At 35.2% G+C, this 22,154-nt stretch overlaps 1 protein-coding gene and 1 pseudogene across 1 annotated transcript in view; one reads left to right on the top strand and one right to left on the bottom strand.

Moving 5' to 3' along the window:
* SMYD3 (SET and MYND domain containing 3) overlaps positions 1 to 22,154 on the top strand; it is a 961,044-nt gene that overhangs the window by 125,669 nt on the left and 813,221 nt on the right. The gene's annotated exons all lie outside the window — the stretch shown is intronic.
* On the bottom strand, positions 218 to 1,739 carry LOC116423370 (annotated as a pseudogene).

The following is a 22,154-nucleotide window of genomic DNA, read 5'->3' as shown; positions in this document are numbered from 1 at the left end:
AGTCAGTGGTACAGTGGATAGATAGAGCAGTGGGCTTGGAATCAGGAAGGCTTATTTCCCTGAGTTTAAATCTAATCTCAAACACTTACTAGTTGGGTGACCCTGGGCATATCACAGTTTGCCTCATCAATAAAATGAGGTGGAGAAGGAAATGGCAAATAACTTTAAAATCTTTGCCAAGAAAATTCCAAATAGAGTCACAAAGAATCATCTATGACTGAAATGACTGAACAGCAACAATTGCTAGCTTATTGGTTGATTCAAGAGTTGCATGAGCCATAGAGAAGTGACTTGCCTATGATCACATAGTGTCAGAGGCAGGCTTAAACTCAGATCTTCCTTATTATAAATCTAGCACTCTATCCATCACCTATCTGTCTTTGCAATGGTGAGTCTGAGGAAGTCATTTCATTACAGAGAGATGTGTGTGTATGTATATGTGTACACATATATACACACATTTATATGTGTCTGTACATACATACACATATACTATTGGTTAAATAATTTAATGTCTGTTCTTACTTGGAATTTTGCCCTCTGATTTTATTTGGTACCTTGGACAGTCATAGTCATTTACCATTCTCATACAATAAGTAATAAACTGTTTAAACAAAAATGTTACATGAAAGGATTGATTCATGAGCAATTGCTATAGAAGGGCCTGAAAAGGAGAGATCTACTTAGGCTGTAAGAGCCCTTTTTATGTATTTCCATCATAATTGACAACATAATAGATTGCACCTGGATTGATACTTAAGCTCATGGCTTGTTTGGCACTTTAACACATCCAGAATTTATTTAAAAACAAAACAAAATACCAAAACATGCACCTTTTCATATGTGTTAGGAACCAAAGAATAAATGTAAACCCATTTTTATCAAATATCATTTTGATGTGCTAAAATCTTCTAATGAACACAGCAGCCTTTAGGTACCTAAATAAATTAGGCTAATAACAGGTATGTTTCCTGATTGGGGAATCAGAACATTAAGAGATCAGTGATCTTAGAATCCATTTTTGTCCATGATTTTTCTGTAAGCACAGACTGGGTTACTAGTTACATATATTGGCTCAGATTCTTATTCTGTCTCCTATTAACCTGACCTGAGCAAGTTTAATTCTCTGAGAACAGTTTTCTTGTCTGTAAAATAGAGAGTTTTGAATATATGAACTTAAAAGATTTTTACAGCCTCAACCCTAGGGTTTCATGATTAACAAGAGAATTTATTTTCTCCCCCTTGGAGCATTTTATTTGTATGTATGTTTTACACCCATAGAAAAAGAATCCCAGTATTTTTCCTCTCATGTGTTTTTGTCTTGCTTCTTCATGGTCTGTGATGCCATCTGAGGTTCTAAGCACAATGAACCCAGTCTGACTAAATAGTAGCAGATTATTCTGCCACATTTCCAGATCTTTCAATTGAACATTAAAGGTGGGGCAGATTATACTACACTTGTTTTATGTGCCTGTGAGGCTCATAACAATTTTGCCTGCTCTGTGATCATCAATGATCTTAAATTAACAAATGTAACTGTGCTTTATCATCACAGTTAAGAAAGATGGTTACTTTAGAGCACAACCTAATGAGAACCTAGTGTTTTCCTCACTTTACTGCATGGTTCATGCTTTTGAGAGCATCTGCCAGGACATTCCTGTGCACCATGATGGCAGTGCTACAAGAGAGCAGAAAGAGAACAAGAGAATTTCTAAAAACAGAAGAACACTTCTCTTTTATTCTCTAAATATATCATTTATTATATATTACATAAGTAATGTAAATAATAGGTATTTTCAGTATACATTATTCATTTTATTTTAAAAATTGGTTTGTATCTCTTAATTTTCTTAAGAGTAATATATATATGTATGTATGCATGTATGTGTGTGTATATTATATACACATGTACAAATGTATACACACAAATATATGCACATAAATACATATTCACACACAAATATACACAATGCATATACACATATTTGTACATACACATATATACGTGCACATATGCATCCATCCATTCATATATTTATCTTAGAAGGGTTTTCTAGACTTGTGAGAAACTTTTAAATGACCTTACAGAGGATTGCAGATTAGAGAGAAAGAATGAAGCTGGGCATTTCTGCTTAGCTTTTTCTTTGGATATAGTTCTACAGAGGGACTTTAGGAAGTAGAGTTCCACTTGGAGGAGGGCTTGAAAACCCACCACAGAGAGGGCCAAAATTGTGCTGCAACTAGCTTAATGTCTTGTCTCTAAGTCTCTTAAGTTGTGGATAGCTGGAGCTGAAGAGAAAAGGCAAGCGACAGGAGGGTCAGGAATAAAACAAGCTTAATTTCAAAATGAGAGTAACAGTTGCAGCAAGGAAGCAGATTAGATACATGTGTCAGGACTCTACCTGTAATGTCTGGGCTAGCTCTCTGGAGGGTTTTAGGATCAGAGTCAGGATCAGTCAGAGTCCTTGGTTTTTAGGAGGAGAAGTGAAGGAGACAGGCAAGCTGCTAGTGGCTCATCAAAGATGGATTCTGGACTGCGGCAGAGAGACTTTGACTCTCTCCTTCAGCCCTGCAATCCTTCCCTACGATTACCTCACCCCAACACATTCAGCAGGTGCCAATCATGAGGAGAGCCATCACATCACCATATCATATAAATGTTTATAGAGCCTTTATATCCCATTGAGTAGGTACTTAGCCTTCAGTACTCTGCTGTCTTAGGTTCAAGTACACCTTTTCAGAGTTCCAGCCCTCTACATCTACACCTAGTGGAAGAATCCAAGGCAGTATTGGGGAGATCTCAAAACTTACACCCCTGGTTGCATAGTGAATTATAGCCCTGACAATGAGGGGTAACAACAATAAATCAAGTTTGATTCGCAACAGGACTTTGTGACAGGAACCTTGGTACTTGTCTGAGCTCAGGTCAAAGCAATATAATAATTATGGAATTTTGCTAGAGGGTAAGGTAGATTACCCAGAAAGGGTTGTTATGCCAAACTCAGTTCAAAGAATGTTTGCTGGCCCTTACCTCTGGAAAACAGGTTATCTCCTAATATCTTGACACTTGAGAGAGCTGATTAAAATATTAGTGTAAAACATTTATGTCTTGGAAAACAATAAAGGTTACATCTCAGGATTTGATTTATTGTTTTATTGATTTTTCTGGATTTAAAGTGATAGAGAAAATATTAATTCTGATTAAACTAAAAGCTGCATGATCTGTACATTTTGGGGGGTATGGGTAGGGAGGAGAGCTAATTGTTAAACATTTAACAGCACACTGCTGGGTGTCCGAAAGTCTTCCTGAATGGATATGTCAATATAGTTGCTAGCACAGTTTGGGGCTTTTTATGTTAAAGAAGTTTCTAATGGCCTTTCCAGCCTGCTGTACCAGAAGGAGATATGATGAGGTGTCTAAGCTGCGAATTGTGTAGCCTTGAACAAGTTAATTAACCTCTCTCAGTTTCCATTTCTTTTTCTGTAAAATGGTGATAATAATCCCTTGCTTTAGCTGCCTCAGGATTTTTGAGGTGATCAAATGAGATTAAATATGCTTTTAAAAATAGGAAATGTCATACAGATGTCAAGAATTGTTCATGAAAAAGATCAGGAAGACCTCTGTTGGAGTCCTGTGTCTGACTTTAGCTATTTGATCTTGTGCAGCTCTCTACATTTCTCTGGGTCCCCACTCTTCTATTTTTACCAAGCTAAGATTCTGAGACTTTTCCTCCAATCTTTTAAGAATGTGGGATAAAGGATGAGAACTGGTAACATTTTAACAAAACTGAAAATTAGCTTGCTTGAAAATGGCAGAATCTTAGAGCTGGAAAGGTCCTAAGATATTATGTAGAATAGTGGTATCAAACTGAAATAGAAATAGGGCCATTAATAGGTTTAGAAGGATCCCTGTGTTGTTTTGATTTAGTTTTAAAATGTAATGTCATCTTTGTTTTGTGGTACTTAAATTTAGTTTAAGTATTTCCTAATTACATTTTTATCTGATTCCTGGCCACATTATAGAATGTTGAAGACTGAGTGTTTGATACCTTTCAATTAAAATTTTTAAATCAAAGATTTACTAATTTCATCTTTTATTTTTAAAATTTTAGATTTAAATTTTATTTTTTTAACTTAAAAAATAAGATTAAAATTAAAAAAAATATTTGGAGGCAGATACTACTCATTTATACCAAACAACTAATTTCACAAATAAGGGAATTAAGTTGAAAGCGAATAAGCCAAAGGTGCACAGTAAATTAGTGGGAAAACAGAGTAACCCGGACCCCCTTTGTCCCACCTGATAACAGGAAAAGGAGGATTGAATGACTTTTATTTCTTGACAAGACAAAGACAATAGAAAAGATGATTTGAGTGTGCTAAGGGTTTCAATTTTTTCTTTGATTTATCACTGTCCTTGCATAGACAGTGAATTGAATATTGGTGGGGAACAGGGAGGAAGAGGGGGAAGAACAGACATTATTTGTGATACAATAATTGGTATGAGTTTAATAGTAGCACTTGGTGGACTTATTTTTCCTAAAGAACCTTTAGAAATTTTAGCTAATATAGAATACACAATTTAGTGACAGAAGGATTTCTTCCCTATCCTTTGCCAAAAAGTTATTAAAAGGCAGCAAAATGTGTCCAGGAACTGGCTTTAGAGTGTCTTGTTTTTAGTTATTGTGGTGAAGAGAGTCACAAAAAAGTAAACATGTGTTAACGTTAGCCAATAATTTAAACCCTTTCTCCCACGACTCATCTCCTCCCAGAGCTTCTACCAAAGGATTTTAAGGCTTCACAATTTTCTCTAATAAGAAGTAAGTTGGGAAGTTGTATAGCCTTGGGGTTGGAGCATTGTGGTGGGGTTGGCAGCCAGGATATTGAAAGGCCTTGGGTGCATGTCATATAAGGAGCTACTGAAAAAAGTGGGAATGTTTAGCTTACGGAAAAGTTAAACATGATATTTGTCCTTAAATGTTTGAATGGCTTTCATATGGATAAGATATTAAACTTATTATATTTGACCCTAGAGGGCAGAGGCAGAAACAATTTTCAGAAACAAATCGAGACTTGGCATCAAAATGTATTTCTTGACAATGAGAGCAGCCCCCAAATGGAATAGAGCTATTGCTAAAAGAAGTGGGTTTTACTTTCACTGGAAATATTCAAGCAAAGGTTGGATGACCACTTCTTGAATTTGTTATAGTGGGATATTGTTTGGGCAATATTATTTCTTGTAACTCTAGGATTCTGTGATTCTGAGTTACACTTTGTTTCCTATCTCCCTTCTTCCATTCTCCTTTCCTCTCCCCCTGTCTCTCTCCCCTCTTTCCTCTCCCTCTTCCTCTCCCCCTCTCTTCCTCTCCTTCTCCCCTCTACCTCTCCTTCTCTCTTTCCTTCACCCTTTCTCTCTTCCTGTCCCCTCTCCCTCTCCTTTTCTCCCTTTCCCTCTTCTTTTCTCCCTCTCCCTCCCTCTCTCCTTCTCTCTCTCCTTCTCTCTCTCCTTCTCTCTCTCTCTCTCTCTCTCTCTCTCTCTCTCTCTCTCTCTCTCTCTCTCTCTCTCCTTCTCTCCTCTCCCTCCTCCCCCCCTCCTCTTCTCTTCTCTCCTCTCCCTCCCTCTCTCCCTCCCTCTCTCCCTCCCTCTCTCCCCCTCTCCCTCTTCTGTCCCTGTCCCTCTCCCTCCCAAAGGAGAATAGGAAAAAGAAGCAGGAATAGATTGGTTATCAGAATCTGAGTAATAAAGTATTCTCTGTAGGAATAGCTTATGTATGACTAGCTCTAAATGTGTTGATTGATCAATCAATAATCAATTATTAAGTGCCATATATGTGCTAAGTATTCTTTAGGTCCTCAGATCACACCAATGGAAAAGTAAAAAAGTAATCTGTTCCGTTCAAGGAATTTGCATTGGACTGGGAGAGAAAACATGTATATATGTAGGTATAAGGTAACTGAAAGTGGGGAGGAGGTGGAGAGAAAAGCCCTCAAATTTAGAGGAAATAGTCATGTAAAAGGTAGCATTTAAGTTGAGTCTTCTGGGAAACTCTGCTGTTTTGTTTTGTTTTATTTTACAAAAATGGAGAGTAACAGTATACGAGATGTCTGAATTTCCTTTCATTTCTAAATTGTTTTATGGTGACTTTACTTTTTTAAAATTATCTTTGTAAACTTATGTAAAACCATTTTTTCTGGGCCTCAGTTTCCTCATCTGTAAAAAAAGACTAAATAAGTGAACAATATTTTTTGTGAACCCCAAGACTGATTGGGTTTTTGTTTTTATTTTTAAATAGTATTTTCCTCCAATTATATGGTAAGACAATTTTTAGCATTAATTTTAAAAGATTTTGAGTTCCAAATTTCTCTCCATCTCTCCCCCTCATTTTCCTAGGCAATTTGGTATAAATTATACATGTGCTATCATGTAAAACACATTTCTATATTAATCACAGTTGTAAAAAGAAAAAAAAAAGATCAAAAGGGAAAAACCCCATAAAAATGAATAAAGTACGGTAAATGTTTATTTCAATCTTCATTCAGAGACCATCAGTTCTTTGTCTGAATATGGATAGCATTTTGTTTCATGAGTCCTTTTATACTTGTCTTGGATCATTTTGTTGCTTAGAAGAGCTAGGCCATTCATAGCTGGTCATCACACAGTGTTGTTGATACTATGTACAATGTTTTCCTGGTTCTGCTCTCACTTCACTAAGCATCAATTCACACAAGTCTTTCCATCATACCTTTCAATCAAGTGTTTCCATGCTTGTTCATCGTTTCTCATTGCACAATAGCACTCCATTATATTAATATATCACAGTTCATCCATACCACAGTTTGTTCATCCATTCCACAATTAATGGGTATCCCCTCATTTTCTAATATTTTGCCATACAAAAAGGGCTGCTATAAATATTTTAGCATATGTAGGTTCTTTCCCCTTTTTTTATGCTCTCTTTGGGATACAGATTTAGTAATGGTATTGTTGGATCAAAGGATATGCAGTTTCGTTACCTTTTGGATCTAGTTCCAAATTGCTCTCTAGAGTTGTTGGATCAGTTCCCAACTCCACCAATAATACATTTTCCATCTCCTCTCTAACATTTATCATTTTCCTTTTTATGGTAGCCAATTTGATAGGTATGATGGTGGTACTTAGAGTTGTTTTAATCTGCATTTCTTTGATCAGCAGTGATTTAGAACATTTCTTCATATGCTTATAGATAACTTTGATTTCTTTATCTGAAAACTACCTTGAATAAGCATTTATTGAATATATCTAGCCTTGTGTACTAAGCTGGAGATAAAAAGAATGGGAAAAAAAATCAGGTGTATGCTCTCTAGAGTTCACATTATAATAGAAGAAAGAGCATGTGAATAACAATACATTCAAGATAAATGGTATAAATGGAAGTTAATCTTAGGAGGGATTAGCTAAAGTTTCTTGCAGAAATTGGGATTTTGAAGTAAAATAGAGACTACAAGAGACCTTTATCTCTTCGAGGAGAAGATTGAGTATTGGTAAAAAGGCAGGATAGGGTATCTCAGCCATAGAGGACAATCAGAGCAAATGCATTGCTTGGAGAGGTAGAGGTTCATGTGTGAGAAACAGCAAGTTGACCGGTGAAGTTGTATAACTACTAATATTGAGGGGTGTCAAGTCTAAGAGTAAAGACAGAAAGGAGAAGAGTTGTAAAGGGATTCGGAAACCTAGCAGAGAATTTTATATTTCATCCTGGAGGGACTGCATTCTGCACATGAGGAATAACCTGTGGAGTGATCTCCAAGGACATTTTCATAGCTAAATCCTATGATCTTTTGATAAGAGGTGTGAAGAGGGAGGAGGAGGTGAATGCACAGCGATACAGAATATAGCTGCTACCTGTTTTTTCTCTTTTTGGCCTTCAGCCATCTTCCTTTCTTGCTTACTCATTTTATCTCACCCCACTCTTCATTCGAACAAGAATTGTGGCGGTATGCCTGAAGTCAAGTACAATAGCATTAAGCAGGAGTGATTAGAGAACCCACTTCCACTGCCTTTTCTGACCCAAAGGTACCTTTACTATCCCTCCACATGTCTTTCTGAAAAGTCTTTGATGGGAACTCAACTCGTCCACTTCAATACTGCCACAATTGCTGAACTTGCTCAAGAAGCCTTTAATTGCCTCAGCATATGTTTCAGTTTTGCTGGCTGTTGGGAACTTACTGCCTTCCATCCAAAGTCAGCACAGCTGGGATACTGAGCCAAGCCACTCAACACACACAAAGTAGAATTGCTCACCTTTCCCAGCTGCTGGGACACTGCTGACCTTAGCATCTGGGGTTGCTGTTGTGTGCATTAAGTTTAATAACAGCAAACAAGGACAAGTTTATGTTCAGATCTTGACTTTAACTCTATTTAAGTGCATCAGAGATAGGAAAGCAAGGGGAAGTACATGTTGGATAGCTGCTTTATTTGTTCTTTAAAATCAACAGTGTCGGGAAAGCAGCAAGTCACTGCTGTTTATTCCTTTTAGAGAAATGTATATATTAAAGCCTAGGTGTGCACGTACACATCAGTGAAGTTTGGAAGTTACTACTGTCTTAAAAAAATTTAATAATATATCTCAGGGACCTTTCCTGGAAACTAGTTTACATATTTCTCATCTATCTGTCTCTCATCTCCCATTCAGTTTTATCTGTCTATGCTGTTTCTCTTTCATCTGTCATGTAGCCATCTGTTTATCTACCTGTTTCTTTGTTTTATCTCATTCATCTCTCTCATCTCTGTATTATCTATCCATGTCTATTTATTTCTCTACTCATCTATCTTTCTCTCTATATCATTTGTCTACCCATATATGCCTACCATCTAACCATTTGTCTGTCTACCTTTCTTCCATTTATCCATCTATTTGTCTATCTCTCTACCTGTCTCTCTTTCTCATGTATCTATCCAAATGTCCACATCAATCTGTGATCTTTATATTTGTCTCTATCTACTTGTCTCTCTCTTTTGCTCTCGTTCCCTTTCCTCTCCCTCTCATTATCTATTTGTCTGTTTGTCTGTTTTTTAATCGCTCTGTCTCTTTGTCCATCCTTGTGCCTATCTCTCTCAGTCTGTCACATATCCATTTATTTCTATCTACCTGTCTCCATTTTATTCTCCCTTCTTCCCTTTCCTTCCTTCTCACTCCTCCTTCTCTCCCTTGTCTCCTCTCTTCTTTCTTCTCTCTCCCTCCCTCTCTCTTTCCCTCCCTCTTTTCCTTTTTCCCTCCCTCTCTTTTTTCCCTCCATTTTCCTCCTCCTTCCCTCTCTCCTTCTCTCTGTCTTTATGCCTCTGTCTCTTTCTATCTCTCTCTTTCTCTCTTTCCCCTTCTCTCCTTTTCTCTCTTCCTTTTCTCGTTCTCCCTTTCCCTTCTCCCCCTCTCCTTCTCTATCTCCCCTTCTCTCCCTCTCTCTGTTCTCTTCCCCCTCCCTCTTTTTGTTAATCCACCTGTCTGTCTATCCATCTACCTACCTACCTATCAAGATTTCTTCTTGCATTCAGAGTGAAGAACAGTTGTGTTGTCATTCTCCTAACTTTTGTATCAATTTTTTTTAAGATGATGCCAATTTAGAGGTAATGCAGTATGGAACATCAAGGATTACAGAAGGGCTTCAGAGGATGATTTAATGGAGGCACTATTAAGATTATTCTCAGTCTTATAAATTAACCTGAAGCTTTATGGAACAGGTCTTTGTGAACAAAATTAAGTGCAATCCAATTTCAGATTCTGCTTGAACATTGTATTGAAAAAGAAGATGGATTTACAATGCCAATCTTGACACATTTGAAAAATGAAAAGACTCAATTTTTACGAGGCGTCTGAAAATCTGCCTCTAAGAAAGTATATCTAAAATGAGCTTGAAGACTAAAATAGTGTTGTTTTGCTTTAACTTATATCAACTATATCCACCAAAACCTTATGGAGAATTGACATATCCCATTTAGCATAAATGTTAATGATAATATCATGGAGGTTGTGCTTTATGGAATATTCAGCAGGGCATTATAAGCTTTTAATAGTTACTTTGTATGGATACTTTGAAAGAGCTGTGATTTAATTCCTGTAGCTAACCCCTCTACCTGTGTATAACATGAAGCCTCTGAGCCTCAGGTTCACTCACCAGTTCAGAACTTCATAGATTTAGAGCCAGAAGGAATGTTAGAAGCAATCGAGTCCCATCCCCTCACTTTATAGATGAGAAAACTGAAACAGAGAAAGGTTAAATGACTACATTAAGCCCATACAACTAATAAGTGGCTAAAGCAGGATTCAGACTTGAGTATTCCTGCCCCCAAATCTAGCAGTCTATTAATTATGGTACCTAACAGTAGCCAGAGAAATTTTCATTGGCCTTGATCCTGGTCTTGATTCTCTACATTTTAGTTATGGTGAGAATTGGATAACCCGAACCTATCCCTAAGGTTATACATCCAAAGACTTTTTAGCTTGCACCTACCTTTAGCTAGGCACTTCCAGAATGTGTGCTCCACTTCTAGCTTTTGAGAATACAAGATTGTCTCCAAATTGTAGAATTAATTGTGTATAGTATATATACATACATAGTATATCTGAGGTTGCCTGAGAGACTGTGGTATGTAATAAGAATAGAACAATACTTAATTCATTTCAACAAAATTTTTTGAGTACCTGCTGTTGTATATTATTGGGTCTTCAAGAATAAGGAGTTCTAAACTTCAAGTCTGGAGAAACCTAGATTTGTTTTTCTCCCCACTTATTAGCTGTATGGGCCAGGGCACTCCATTCAACCACTCTTTCAGTTTCCTCCTTTTTAAAATGGGAATAAAAATGTCTGTGGTTTTTACCTAGGACAGCTAGGTGGTGTAGTGGATAGCGTTTCAGGCCTGGAGTTAGGAATTTACCTTTAAATTCAAATTTAGCTTCAGATATGAGTTGTGTGATTCTGAACTAGTCACTGAATCCTTTTTGCCTTAATTTCCTCATCTGCATGAGCTGAGGAAGGTTAAGTAAACCATATGTCAAGAAGATCTTAAGTGGCATCATAAAGAGTTGGATATGACTGAAAAACAACAGCAAAAAATGATATTTTAGCTAATAGGGTTGTTGTACTATATAAAGATAAATATTGCTAAAATATTGAAGAAACAAGTATTTCACACTCAGTATGACAGAAAATAAATAGTATGATATAATATGCATAATGTATCCAGTGACCCTGGGTTCATCATGACTATCCTAGCAGAACATAAGATCTGACAGCTCATTCATTAGCTCATTGCCAAGTACAGTTATCTCACAATTAATAGAGGCATACGTACTTGTTGATCAACAAGCATCTATTTAGTCCTTAGTGAATATAAAACAATATGCTAGAAATTGAGGATCTAAAGACTAAATAATGACTTTGTGTAAACTTAAGGTAGCTTTCTGTTATATTAGGGGAAGCGAGCCAAGTATAAGGCAAGGTGATAAGATCAAAGGAAAATATCTAGTTAGGGTCAAAGAAGATAAAAGTGTGTACAGTTAGTTGCAAACCTTAACCTGCTTTAAAAATGTCAGCTTTTATATTAATGATTGTTATTGTTAACATTTTGATGACGTATTCTTGGAAAATATGAGAAAAGAGTGAATACCTTTAAATGGAGGATAAGGAAAACCCTATAAGGAGAAGTTAATTCCTTCCTTGAAGGAAGAGAAAGATTTTGAAATTACTAATGAGGAAGGAATGTATAATAGGTGCAAGGATGGTGGTGAATTTATGTGCCAAATGTAAAGAATAGCTAAAACTCTGTTGGTTGATATGTAGAGTTGGGGAAGGGGAACAATATGAAATGAGATTGGAAAAGTCATCTGGAGTCAGATTGTGGAGGCTTTCAATAAGCTTGTCCAATAGGCAATATGGAGATGCTGATGGTTTCTGACATGTATATTGATTTATTTTAGCTATGTAAAGAATAGATTGGATTGGGGAGAGGCTGGTGGTATGGAGGCCAGGATCATAGATTTAGAGCATGTCCTAACCCCTCCTTTTGCCAATGAGTAAAATGAGATTGAGAGAGGTTAAGTAATCTGTCCAAGTTTACATAAGTGGTGAAGTCAGGATTCAGATTTTCTTCTGTCTTCAAATACAGAAATCTTTCTATTGTATCATGCTAAAAGGTGATGAGAACTTGAATTAAGGTGGTGGCTAATAGAGAGAAAGGGACAGATGCAAAGAATGTGGAAGAGATAGAATAGAGAAGAATAGAGAAGAGCAATAGGTTGGGAGAAGTTTGGGGTGCCATCAATAAAAACAGACATTAGGAACAGTTTCTACCAAGATGACAAGTCTTTGAGTATGGATCCAGTGATGAACTATGCTGTATGTCTGTCATCTAAAGATCCAGCTTCAGAGAAATTTTTTTTTTCTTGGGGTGGGGTGGTCATAGAAATTTACAAATTATACTGAGTCAACAAGCATTTATTTAGTACCTACTGTGAATTAGGAGTGAATTAAGAAGAATTGGGATTGTGAAGAAAGGCAAAAGAACAGTTCCTGCTCTTGTAAGATCACAAATATAAGGTGGAAAAGGAACTTAGAGATCATCTAGTTTCTGTCCATTTTACAGAAGAGGAAACTGAGGCCCAAAGAAGTGAAATGACTTGCCTAAAGTTTAAGAGGTAATAAGTAATAGAGCCAACATTTGAACTTGGCTTTCCTGATTCCCGATCCAAAGGAGGAAAATATAAAATTTGATGGGCCATAGAGATAATATGAAGACTATGTTGTTCCAGGCATACAAGTGGAATGAGTTGACTTTGAATTATTAGGAGCCAGTTGCATGAGATTTTATTTTATTTTTTGGTTAGATATTCCTTGAGCAATAGGGTACTAGGATTCTGGGATTTTGTGATAGGTTAGGCAAGATTCCATTTCCTGTAACATTATTAAAGCATAGAGCCTATAGAAATATGTTTGGTACTTTGCTGAGGAAGTAGATCCAAAGTTTATTTCTGTAATCTTTTATTTTTATTTTTCACTGCTACTTCTGGCCAAAAGTCTATATCAATGATGAATATGCAACTGAGTTTAAAAAAAAAAAGAAAAAAAGCTTCACCAAAATGGGACTGATGTTAGGGAAATTGACTGTAGGTTGCTTTTGTATTTGCTAACATTTTATTTGGGTATTTTAGCAGAGCCCTTTGAGCATCTAATTAAGATTATGCTTGCACCTCAATTGTTTATGAAGCTGCACATAGATTTAATCATCAGATAAGCTTGATGAGGATTTGCAAAGGTAAGCTTTATTGTTTCACACAATAGCTATAGCCTCTCTTGAACAGGAAGGGAGCATTGATTCATAAGAACATTACAAATAGCTCAATGATCATTGGAGTATATTGAGTGTAGAATGAAATGCAGAAGTCTATTACAGATACTCTGTCTCTATTAACCTCTGTAACCCCTCCATTTAATTTGATGGATAGAGGGATTTGTGCCCCGAAATCACAGGGGTATCACATGTTTAGAAGTGGGATCATCTTTAAGATAGAGGTGTTAATCATTTTAGTAGATCAAGACCCATGATAGCTATTTTTTGAACAGTGTTAACTTCACATTTTATGATAGCATGTCTTAAGTGTTTAGAATAACCAGTCTGTGAGTCTGCTGTTGCATTAGTGAATTGGAATGGACAAAACATATTATTATTGTATGGTTTACTTGAAAATTTGGTATATCAGCCACTGTGCATTGAATTATATAATTCTTAACATTATGGTAAAACTTGACCTTCTACCATATTCCATAACTTGAGAAACAAGAAAATGAAAACAGGCTGGATGTGATGTCTTATAACTGTAATATCAGTTTGGGAGGTTGTTGAAGGAGGCTGAGGTTCCTGGGTCTCCTGAACTGCCGAGTTCTCAGTTGCAGTAGGCTCTGTGATCACTTGTCTACTAAAGCTTCTTAAACTGTGGATCGTAACCTCATAGAGGACTATGTTACTGAATGTGGGGATTGTGAGATTATGATTTATTAGTAGTAAATATTTGATTTGTATAGTATAATCAAATAATGATTTGATTTGCAACCCTGTACATCTGGGTTACATAAAAAATTTCTTGAGTGAAAAGGGATCGCAAGTGGAAATAACTTAAGAAGCCTTGGTCTATACTAAGCTTAGCCTCAATATAGTGAGCCCCAAGGAAGAAGGTTAGAGTTTCCAAGTTATATCAGTTGTGGGATCAAGAACATCACAAGTAGCTCCTACACTTCCAGCCTGGGTAAGATGAGGAGATCCAGTCTTAAAACAAAACAAAATGATTAAGATGAAAAGTAAAATGTGTTTACTGTTTGGAAATATATAGTTAGTTATACTCTAGCTAAGAATTCACCCCAATTCGGATAAGCAGTGTAGTATAGGGGACAGAGTACTAGATTTGAACCCAAAGAGATCTTGTTCAAATCTTCCTTCTGGTGTCTGTCAATTTAGCAGCGTAACATGGGCAAACCTTTTCACCATTGTAAATCTTTGTATCCTTATATATAAGTACCCAAATATGATCTCATAAATTAAGACATTACTGTGAATGGTGTGGATTGTAATCTGTTTATACCTGTTCATCCTATGTGACTCTTGTTTGTATATACCCATACATAAATTGGTCATGGGGAGTCTATCTAAAGTGCTAGAGATCTTCTGCACTTTCTCTTGAGATGATGAGTATGTCCTCTAGAGCACTTGAGTTCTCTACCTGCAGTCTTTGGTTCTTGCTCTGGAAACAGCCCATTTTCAAAAAACAATTTTTGTGACCTCCTATATTTAAGAAGTGGCTCAAGTGATCCTCAGGAAGCAATAACAATAAAGATGGTAGAAATGAATACCAACACCACAAATGAATAGTGATTAATACTCTGCAAACTTTAAAGTGCCCTATAAATATTGGCTAAGATTATTATTAGATTATTAATTACCTAAAGCCTAATAAATGGTCGAGAGCCTGTATTTAAATTTTGTTTTTTCTATTTACTATCTAGGTGACCATAGGTTTCAATTTCCTTCTCTGGAAAATAAGGCTATTAGACTAGATGAATTCCAGGTTCTCTTCAAGTTCTAAGATCATCTATTTATCTCTGCCTCCATTTGATCTCCTGTCCCTAGAATCTTACCTGTTCCTTAACTGCTTTTCCTGTACTCTCTTTTCAATTGTCTTCTATTCAGTCTTAACCTTAGATTTAGCATTTCACTAGGTAACACCTTGGGTCACTCATTTCCCTGGACCTTCTGTCATTGCAGACCTAAAATCCTCTATTCTCTGAAGCCCCCTTCATCTGATTTCTTTGTTTCTATTTCCAGGATGCTCTGTATCATTTGAGAAAGTCACAAAATTGAGTGAAAGTTACCTGCTAAAAATTTATGATATATATAATCTTAGCTGAGGTAAAGCTATAGACATCCATATGCTGTATTCTAGCGGTAGCAATGTAATACAATGGATAAAGCATAATCTAGAAGATCTGAATTAAAATCTGTTCTCAGAAACTACTATATATATATATATATATATATATATATATATATATATATATATAATTATCATCTACCTGAATGGTAGCAGATCTTGAGTCCATACTCTGTAAGGATAAGATTAAAGGAGATGGGAATGTTTTGGGCAGGCAGAGGAAGTCTCAGGAGGAGATAGGAATGTTTTATTCAAGTTTTTGGAAGGTGGTTACATAAAAGAGGGATCACATTTATGTTTAGTTTCAAAGGATAGAGCTAAGCTTGGACAGAAGGTTAATCATTTCCTCTTCATTGGTTGGAGGAATGTTTCCCAGGTGTGTTGAGATGAGGTTTCCTTTTCAATTATGGGTTAGACTACATGGTCCCTGAGCTTCCTTCTGTAATGGGCTGAAGTTTGAGTTGATGCACTTAGGTCCCAAGTACATGAGGCCAAATAGTAATTGGGCTATACTCTATTAATATACATGATTGGATAAAGAATGGTCCCTGCCCACTCTCTGTGCAAGTCCTGATGTGTTGTACAGGAAATGACGATTTTGGTGGGTGGAGGCAGAGAGAGACAGGAAGAGAGGCTGGGAGAGATTGGGCCTGGGTCCATTCTCCTGGCTGCTGGTCGTGTGGCTAGTGATCTAGCTAGCTTCTTGACTCAGCTGCACACATTGCTATCGCCGATTCTCTTCCACCTCCGATCCTTCTTCACTGAGAATAAAGACTGACGATTTTCCCCTAACCTGAACTCCTGACTCCTGCTGATTTTGAAATACGTGGTCTTCACATCCTTCCATTTCTGAAATTACATCATTTTCTTTTATGAGTGTAAGCTCCTTGAGGGCAACTGCTATTTGGCTTTTTAGCTTTGTATTTGTGAAGTCACCTAGCACATAATAGGACCTTAATAAATGCTTCCTTAATTGACTTGTAGGAAGTTACAAACAGGAACAATCTAAAAAAATGAAAGACTTTGCTCTCTTTGTCCTTCCCTAACAAGAAACAAATAAAAAATATCCAACAAAGATATCTGGTCATTCCCAGAAATTCCTAGCCATTCCTAGCAATTATTTTTGGAATTATTATTGTTAACATTAGGGGCAGCTAGGTAGTATAAAGAAACTGAATTCAAATTTGGCATCAGACACTTATTAGCTCTGTGACTCTGGGCAAGTGACTTAACCATGTTTGCCTCAGTTTCCTCATTTATCAAATGATCCGGAGAAGGAAATGGCAAACAACTTTAGTATTTTTACTAAGAAAATCCCAAATGGAATTATGAAGAGTTGGCTATGATGGAATAACAATTGTTAATATTATTTTGGTTTTCAGTTTTGGAATTAGGGATTAGGCAATTAATGATTCACTAGTGTATGATTATACCCTCTCACACTTCTATAGTATGAAGTGCTGGAGTTTTGCTGTCATCCTTATCTAGGTGATCATCCTTGGGATGACTGAATGTGTTATACATCAGACTTTATTGCAAGTTCTTGTACTTCTGTTATTGAAGTGCCATTATCTGGATTCCAAGTCAAACCCACAATATACTGGATGCTGCACTATGTAGGACTGGGGTTTTTAACCCAAGATCCAAGTTAACTTGTTTCTTTAAAACAGCATTTTGATAACTGTATTTCATTATAATTAGTTTTCTTTGAAATACTATACATTTTATTTTATGCATCTTAAAACAGTTTTCTGAGGAGTTTTTAAATTTTACTATATTGCCAAAGGGATCTGTGATTTAAAAAAAATGGCTATGAACCCCCTGAAGTAGGGTCATGTTATCATGACGAACTTGTATATCAATCAAAGAGAATCTTTCCTTATCTATTGGTGATCAGAGAAAACTTTAATTCTCACAAGCCTTCTAATAGATTAATACCCTCTTCACTGACTTAAGACTGCCTCTAAAGATTTTAATTCCTGAGTTGTTTGAATTGAATATAGTAACAAATATAGTAACAAATATAGTAACAAAATCTTAGATTTGGGAGATATCTCAGAGGTCTATCAGTTAAAATTGTGCCTTTGCAAGAATCCTCTCAGCAAACAAACCTGATAATTCGTCATCCAGCCTGTGGGGAGTTCCCAGTATTCCCATTTTACTCACAGACCCTTCTGAAAAGTGCCAGTTCTTCCAAAGATCAGCTGGGTGACATTAGTGAATTCATTTCCCCAACTTTGCACCTCACCTTCTTCCCCTATAAAATAAGGAGAATTAGACAACGGTCACTTCTGACCTGAATATTCTGTGATTCTAAATTAATTATAACTTAAAGATTTATTGACAGATGTTAAAATGTGCTGTTCTGGAAAATTTTTTAAAAGTATTTTTGTGTAAATATCTGGTTTTCAAAAAATATATATCTTTAATATTTTAAAATTTTACATCACCTGCTTTCCAATTCTTCCCACTTTGGCTATACTTTATAATTAAAAATAAAAAGATAGTTCAGCAAAACTAAGTAGTCAGTTAAAAAAAAAAACCGTGACATCAGAAATATTTTATATATACTCACTTCTGCAATGGAATGGTGGAGGAGACTTCTTATATCTTCTTTGGGACCAAACATGGTCATTATATTTTCATAGTCTTCAATTTTTGTTAATTTATTATTCTATTTACTCTGCTGTAGTCATTATATATTTTACATTTCTAATTCTATTTCTTTTTTGCATCAGTTTGAATAATTAATTTCTATGCTTTTCTTTATTTATCACAGTCATAGAACTTTTTATTTGATAAACATAGTTTGGTTGGTACAGGTGGGAATTGGCTCAATTATTCTGGAAAACCATTTAGAATTATGCAAAGAAAATAATTAATGTCTATATCTTTAAAAGAAAAGACTCTGCTACTGGCCATATCCAGAGAAGTCGGTGACAAAAAGAAAATCCTCATATACCTAAATATTTATATTACCATTTTTTCATGTAGATCTCCAGAAAAGCATAATTTTAAAAGAAGCTTTGTGTAAAATCCAAGTTGCTAAAATCAGCATTCATTTATTTTTCAGTGTTAGTTGGGATTTTGTTGCCATGTTATCACATATTTGTTGAACCATCTTCTGCATTTAAAGTAATTTTTGAAATGTAAATTTGCTCATCTCTGTGGTATGATTGGACAAGCACAGGGACAAGGCAAGGACAAGCTCTTATCTTAACAGAAATTGAGGCCACAGCCCCTTCCCTGCATCAGTTTTCACTTACTCTGTCTCCAAATGAATGACATCTCAGGAAGCAAAATTGAAAATTACTACATGGCTATATTTGAGAAAGCAATGCCATTTGGATTAGTCATTTTTACTCAAGAAAATTCTTACTTGAGAAAATAATTCTTTTTTTTTTTTTTTATTAACAATCATCTTGAGCTTTTCACCAGATTGTTCTCCTAATTAGGAGGACAGATAGATATGTTTTAATAGCTATATTAAAATTTTTTTTCCAAAATGTAAAACTTTATTCAAAAAAAGCAGTCTTACCTTTTACATTTGAAGAATGTATTGAATTTGTAAGTAATATCTTTTCATTTGTGTCAGCTGTAATTTTTTTTCTATTCAGGATTGTTTGTATTTTTGGATGAATTCTCGTAATTTCTAAATATACACATATACATTCATAATACATACATATATAAACATGTATATATATATATATATATATATATATATATATATATATATATATATATATATACCTATGCAATTCAGGTCACTGTTACCTTATTCTAACCTGGACTATGACTATATGGTATAAATAACAAGGGCTTTATAAAGTGTGAGTAATTGAGAGTGAGCATTAGTAAACTTCCCATTAATTATACTTTTTCTGTGAGCAATTTTTACTAAAGTAATAAATGATTCAATACTAATTTGAAATTTGGTAATATTAAGAAAATATTCAAAACCATGGTTTAGTTTAAAGAAGTTTTAAAAGGAATAAAAATCAAGCCAAAACAAAAAAACCTTTATTAAATATTTTGTGTGCTAGGAATTAGCTTTTTGCTGAGTTACAGATAGCAAATTACCTTTTCCTTAATCTTCAGTTTTGTCAGTCAGAGCTTAGTCTAAATATGGTTTTTCCATGTAGGTGTAAATAAAAAACAACTTCCTATTCATCTGGAATTTTTTATTAATGGCAGAAACCCATGGATATATATAAACTCCACTTGTAGCTTTCACATTTGAATATTTAAGAGCAACTAGACATCAGAAATATGTTTATTCAACTTTTAAGAGAAACTATGCATTGCAGAATAGTCGCCAATCTTCATTTGTAGAAATTTCGTCATTGAGAAGTTCTTTACATTAATATAATCACAGATTGGGACAAAAAGTAGTAAAATCAATTTACAATTGAGAAAAATAAAATTGAGAGAAACCATTAAGTTATCTTAGTTTTCCCAGTTAATTCCCTTACTACCCAAGCAAAGAAATTTGGCCTTTCTTAGCTATTTGTGCTGATTCAAGTTCTAAAATGAAAATGGCTTTGTTGCTTGGAAATAATAGGAAGCCAAAGTATGGAGCCCCATCAGCATTATAAGTACCTTAAAAATTTTTTTTCCTAACTGATGCTGAATGAAATGAGCAGAACTGGGAGAAGATTGAACATAAAGCATCAGCTTATGATAAACAACTATGACTCTTCTTAGTAATATATTAAACCAAGACAATTTCAATAATTTTGGCATTGAAAATGCACCCAGTGAGAGAACTATAGTGACTGAATGTGGATTGAAGCATACAATTTTTTTTTGCTTGTTCATTTTTCTTCCTCATGGTATTCCCAAAAGGGAACAAAAGGTTCTAATTTTTCTTTCTGAACATGATAAATAAGGAAAAATATTTAAAATGATTGTACATGTATAAACTATATCAGGTTGTTTACTGTCTTGCTTACTCGTGAGGTAAGGGAGGGAGGGAGAAAAAAAATTTCGAACTCAAAATCTTACAAAAATAAATGGTGGAAACTATCTTTATATGTAATTATAAGAATAAAATACTATTTAATGAAAAAAATCTTTTTCTTTTCAGAAGTAAATAATTTTCTTCTCTTAAAGTAGGCCTTACTTCCTTTTTTCATTAGATATTTTTGAAGTAAGTTTACCAACAGAATCACTCTCTGTAGGTGCAAGTGGATTGCACAATATTACAATTTTGACTTATGTTCATGAAATGATGTAAAAGATGTTTTCAAAGAAATGTATGGTCAGAAAGGAGGTATGCTGATCATATATTGACCATATTGACTGACAGCCTGAGTGATATTAAAAAACCTAAAAGGAAGATGACAAAGTCATTAGGTGAGATATTGTATCGAACAACTTGGGGAAAACATGAAGAAGAATATTCCATGGAACAACTTTGGGAAAATATGGAGAAGAATTATACAACCTGGGTGTTACCTGAATCTGTGAAAGAAATCCTTTATGTTAATGAGATTACAAAACAATTAGAGTAGTGAAATAATCCATAAATGAGCAATATTTTTTTTAAAAATATGCATTTTAAAGTGCATTTGTTTTGAAATATTGATATACTATAGTTTCTTTACATCAGCATATATTGGTTATCCTAGAATTTTATTACCATGCTGTATATTTAGAGTCTGTGACATTTAATCCAATTTAGCAAAAAATGATTGCAAATTTTCTTTGTACAATTTATTCTTCTAGTTGTTGGGGTCAGATATTAGTGAGTTACAGTCTTTACCTTCAAGGACATTATACTCCAAAATAACAGTGCATGCAGAGGGAGATCAAAAATATAGTGCAAGGCAGAATATAAGTGTAATTAGCAGACATATAATAGATATGCTGTGGTTCAGATAAAGAAGCCTCATCTGAATGGGATGATCAGAGTAAGTTTCCTTAAGAAAATGTTAATTAATTGAATTAGGCCTTGAAAGTTGTATAGGTGGAGATATGGAGAGATATGCTTAGAGCAGGGAAAGAGGAAAGTAGAGTCCACATCCAGGACATAGTTGTTCTAGCTGGCTGGAGTATAGAACATGGATAAAGGGGAAGAATTAGAGCTAAGACTGGAAAAACAAATTTGACTCATATTCTGTAGGCACTTAAAAGACAGAGTGAACAATTTGGAATTTTTCCAATAGCAATAAGCCACTGAGGATTTTTGAGTGAGAGAAGTTAAGCCTCTTCTCAGTAAAGCAAGAGGCAAAGTAGTCAGTCATTCAGTCAGTAAATATTTATTAAACACCTGCTATAGGCTAGGCACTGCACCAAATGCTGAAGATTAGCATTTGATGCTAAAATGAGTCACTGGGGTTCAGAAGTAAGGAGAAGGCATTTGGAATACCTTTGGAGTGAACATAATAAGAGTCAACAAAAGATAAATCAGGCTTTTGATGAGGAGCAACAATGATCTGAGTTAGACCATACCATGTTGGAAAATACAGTATGCTCCGCCTCCAGTTACTCTATTTTGATTCTTTTTCACACTCTTATTTTCTTAATTTCTAGGTCTCAGTTTCTTATTTGCTTTTTATATTTCCAGACCATTATACCATTATAATATGCATTAAATGAATCTCTTTCGGTACTTTTGGGATGACAGTTATAAGCAGGGCAGTAACTTTTCCCATCTCCCATTGTTGGCAGCTTGGTCATAATGAATTCAGTTGATCC

This window comes from Sarcophilus harrisii, chromosome 4 (genome assembly GCF_902635505.1).
Source record: "Sarcophilus harrisii chromosome 4, mSarHar1.11, whole genome shotgun sequence".
Classification (NCBI taxonomy): domain Eukaryota; kingdom Metazoa; phylum Chordata; class Mammalia; order Dasyuromorphia; family Dasyuridae; genus Sarcophilus; species Sarcophilus harrisii.
This window is presented reverse-complemented; position numbering and strand designations above follow the sequence as displayed.